Here is a 5,108-nt window from a genome sequence, read left to right on the forward strand (position 1 = left end):
TATAATTTGAAGTCAGGCAGAGTGATGCCTCCAGGCTCATTCTTTATTCTCAGGATATCTTTGGCAATTCGTGGTCTTTTGTGCTTCCATGCAAATCTGATGATTTTTTTTCTGTTTATTTTTCTATTTATTTAAAAAAAGTGATTTTGATGGGAATCGAATAAAATCTGTATAATGCTTTAAGTAATAAGATCATTTTAACTATGTTGATTCTTCCAATCCAGGAACACAGAATATCTTTCCATTTCTTTGTATTTTCTTCAATTTCTTTTAATAGAGTCTTGTAGTTTTTATTATATAGGTCCTTCACTTGTTTCGTTAAATTTATTCCTAGGTATTTTATTCTTTTTGTTGCAATTGCAAAAGGAATTATTTTTCTACTTATTTTTCTGATGCTTCATTATTAGAGTATAGGAATGCTATGGATTTTTGAACGTTGATTTTGTATCCAGAGACTTTACTGTATTTGCTTATTGTTTCTAGTAGTGTTCTTGTGGAGTGTTCAGGGTTTTCTATATAGAGAATCCTATCATCCGCAAATAGTGACAGTCTGACTTCTTTGTTTCCTATTCGGATGCCTTTTATATCTTTCTCTTGCCTGATTGCACTCGCTAGCACCTCCACTACTATATTGAATAAGAGTGGTGATAGTGGACAGCCTTGTTCCTGCTCTTAGAGGGAAGGTTTTTTGTTTTTCACCATTAAGTATAATGTTGGCTGACGGCTTGTCATATATGACCTTTATTATGTTAAGGTATTTTCTATACCGATTTTGTGAAGTGTTTTGATCATAAATGGTGCTGTATCTTGTTGAAGGCTTTTTCTGCATCTATTGATATGATCATATGATTCTTATTGTTTAATTTATTTATGTGGTGTATCACATTAATTGATTTGCGTGTGTTGGACCATCCCTGTGCCTCTGGGATGAAGCCCACTTGATTGTGGTGTATAATCTTTTTAATATGTTGCTGTGTTCGGTTTGCTAGTATTTTATTTAGGATTTTTGCATCTGTGTTCATAAGAGATATTGGTCTATAGTTTTCTTTTTTTGTATTATCTTTACCAGGTTTTGGTATCAGAGTAATACTGGCCTCATAAAATATGTTGGGAAGTATTGCTTTTTCTTCGATTTTTTTTTTTGAAGAGTTTGAAGAGATTAGGCATTAAATCTTTGAATGTTTGGTAGAATTCACTGGTGAAGCCATCTGGTCCAGGACTTTTCCTATTTGGTAAGTTTTTGATGATTGTTTCAATTTCCATAGTGCTGATTTGTCTATTTAGATTTTCCAGTTCTTCTTGATTCAGTCTGGGAAGATTATATTTCTCTAAGTACTAGTTCATTTCTTCTAGGTTATTAAATTTGATGTTACATACTTTTTCATAGTATTCTTACATGATCCTTTGTATTTCTGCGATGTTGGTGCTAATTTCCTCTCTTTCATCCCTGATTTTGTTTATTTGTATTCTTTCTCTTTTTTCTTTAGTGAGTCTAGCCAGAGGTTTGTCAATTTTATAAACGCTTTCAAAGAACCAACTCTTTGTTGCATTTATTTTTTCTATCGTTTTTCTTTTGTTTGTTTTCAATTTATTTATTTCTGCTCTAATTTTGATGATTTCTTTCCTTCTGCTGACTTTAAGCTTTATTTCTTCTTCTTTTTCTGGTTTATTAAGATGAAGCATTGGTTGTTTATTTGGGTTCATTCTTGTTTTTGGAGCTAGGCCTGCAATGATATGAACCTTTCTTTCATGACTGCTTATGCAATGTCTCAAAAATTTTGATATGTTGTATTATCATTATCATTCATTTCTGTGTATTTCTTGATCTCTCTTTTTATTTCTTGTCTGACTCAGTTGTTCTTCAGTAGTATGTTGTTTAGTTTCCATGTATGTGTGGTTCTTCCTGATTTCTTTTTGTAGTTGATCTCTAGTTTCAAAGCATTATGATCACAGAATATGGTTAGTATGGTTTCAACCCTCTTATATTTGTTGACACTATTTCTGTGTCCCAGTATGTGTTCGATTCTTGAGAATGTTCCATGTGCACTAGAGAAGAATGTATAAGCAGCTGTTTTGGGATAGAAGGCTCTGTAAATGTCAATTATGTCCAGTTGGTCTAATGTGTCATTTAAGCATGTTACTTCCTTATTGATTTTCTGTTTGGATGATCTGTCCATATCCGACAGTGGGGTATTTAGGTCCCCTATTATTATAGTGTTTTGGTCTGTTTCTCCCTTTAGTTCTGTTAGTAATAGATTTATATATTTCGGGGCTCCCTGATTGAGAGCATAGATATTAATAAGTGTTATGTCTTCATGGTGCATGATTCCCTTTATCATTATGAAGTGTCCCTCAATGTCCTTCTTTACATTTTTTATTTTGAAGTCTATTTCGTCCAATATTAGTACCGCTATTCCAGCTTTTCTTTGAATGCCATTTGCTTAAAATATCATTTTAAGTCCACTTTGAGTCCATATTTGTCTTTGGAACTGAGATATGTCTCCTGAAGGCAGCATATGTTTGGGTTTTGTTTTTTGATCCATTCTGCAACTCTGTGCCTTTTTATTGGTGAATTTAGTTCATTTACATTTAGGGTGATTATTGAAATATGAGGTCTTCTTATAGCCATTTTATCTTTTGCTTTCTGGTAGCTCAGTGTTTCCATTGCTTCCTTGTCCTTGTGTTTCTGTTTTCTTTATTTTGGTTGGCTTTTGTGGGTTTTCCCTCTGTTCCTTCTTGTTTTATGTTATATACTTTGGTTCTGAATCTTTGACACGTGGTTACCATTACAAACATGCAAAGGATACATACACACACACACACACACACACACACAGAGTCATCCCTTTTCTTCTGCATGTGTCTTATCTCTATTACTCTTTGCTAATTTGGATCTTTGAATCCTCCCCTTTTCAGTCATTGTTATCTCAATTTGTCCCTATGTATGCTGAACATTCATCACTATCTTGCTATAGCAAATCTCTTCTTATTTTTAAGCTTATAATGCCCTGTTCCTAGTAAGCGTTGCACTCCTCTGCTTCTCTCAGCCTGCTAGTCACCTTATTCCTAATTATGTATTTTTTGTCATTTTGTTTTAGGTGAGCTGTCCTTTTCAGTATTTCCTGTGTGCAGGTCTAGTAGTGGAAAATTCCCTCAATGTTTGTATGTCCGGAAGGTCTTTATTTCTCCTTCATATCTAAAAGAGAGCTTAGCTGGATACAATATTCTAGGCTGGTAGTTTCTTTCACTTAGTAGTTTAAATATTTGATTCCATTCCTTTCTGGCTTGTAAGGTCTGTGCTGCAAAGTCCAATGATAATCTAATGGGTTTTCCTTTATAAGTTACCATTTTCTTTTCCCAGGCTACCCTGAGAATTCTGCCTTTGTTGTTGATTTTTGATAACTTTAATACAATGTGTCTTGGTGAAGGCCTTTTGGGTTGAGATATTGGGTATTCTGTTGACTTCTTGAATTCCAAGCTCCAGCTCATTCCTTAGATTTAGGAAATTCTCGTCAACTATTTGTCCGAAAATGCTTTCTAGTCTCTGCTCCTTTTCCTCCCCTTCGATAATGCCAATTATTTTTCTTTCCTGTCCTGATGGTATCAGCTAGTTCTTGTATTTCTCTTTCATTATTTTTCATTCTTCGGTTTTCCTCTTCTTCTTTTTGATTTATTTTTAGATTTCTGTCTTCAATATCACTGATCTTTTCCTCCATTTGGTGAACTCTATTTCCCAAGCTTGTTATTTCATTTTTCAACTCTTGCAGTGTTGTTTGTTTGTTTGTTTTATCTACAGAAGTTCTGTTCATTTCTTGCTGAGGGTTTCAATCGCCTTGCTCTGCTCATCTACTTGTTTTTTCAATTCCTGAAATTGTTGTTTTAAGTTGTTTTGGATCTCATTGAGTTTTTTCAGAAGTACCATCTTGAATTCTTTGTCATTTAAGTTGCATATTTCTATGTGTAAAGGCTTATTTTCTGGAGATTTTCTCTATTTCTGAGATGCCTTGTCACTTTGGTTGTTCATGGTGTTTAACGAACTATTTCTCCACCTGGGCATTAATGGAAGTGTACTGTTATTTTTCCAAAAAGATTTATTATGTAAAGGTCTCTCTTTAGCCTGCTGCAAAGAAGGTGCTTTTCTTTTGGTTTCCAGTAGGCGGCATCTAAGCCTCTTAGATCCCTACTTTATATAAAGCCTAAATGTCTTTTTAATTTTCTTATAGATATTTAATCACACTTGCTACTCTCAGTTTCACTTCCTGTCAGTGTTAGCAACAGTTTCGGTAAGATTTGCTCAGATTTCCCTAGGGCACCATGGTGATCGGTTGGAGAGTATGGGGAGAGGGGCCCTCTGTGTTGGAATTTGGGGGCTGCGGCTCAGCGTCCATTTTTCAACAGGCCTGGTAAAAATCAACTGTTATTTCTCTGCTGTCCCATCTCGCTTCTCTGCTTTCTGCCCTGATCACTAGGCCCTGCTGCCAGCTGCTAGATGTTCTGGCACTTCCAGGCAGGCCGATCAGGAAAGTTGCTGCACCTTCATCCCTCCCCCTCTTTCTGCAAGGAGCTCTAGCGGCTGTGAGAGGAAGCTTCTTTATTTCTCCCAGTCACCGCCTGACACCTGGGGTTCTGACCTGTGGTAGCTCTTATGCACAGAACCCATGCTCAGACATGCTGGTGTGCAGTTTGGGTGTTTTTTGTTGAGTTTTAGATGTTCAGCTTATTGTTGTTTCAGGGGGAGAGATCTGAGGACATCTCTCACTCCACCATGTTTCCCAGAATCATTGTTTTATTTCTTATTAAATAAAATTACAGTCTAAAAATGTGAACATATACCTGCTAAATGATAGAGACAATCTACTAGGTGGGAGAATGTCCAGGGAAAGTCTATGATCACCTGATTCCTGATTCAAGAGGGCATTCAGAAAGGACAGCATTACTTTCACACTGGAGCATTGCAAGCAGTGTCATCAGCAGCAATGTTTCTTCCCTGAAAATAAGAATTTTGTAATTGCCAATTCAAAGAGACTTGAGACAGCTTCCATGAAGAGCTCAAGTCTTTCCCACAGATGTTCTGTACGTTTTCTCTTGGGGTTGTTGACTCAGGCACT

The sequence above is a fragment of the Pteropus medius genome, unplaced genomic scaffold (genome assembly GCF_902729225.1).
Source record: "Pteropus medius unplaced genomic scaffold, Ma_sr-lr_union100, whole genome shotgun sequence".
Classification (NCBI taxonomy): domain Eukaryota; kingdom Metazoa; phylum Chordata; class Mammalia; order Chiroptera; family Pteropodidae; genus Pteropus; species Pteropus medius.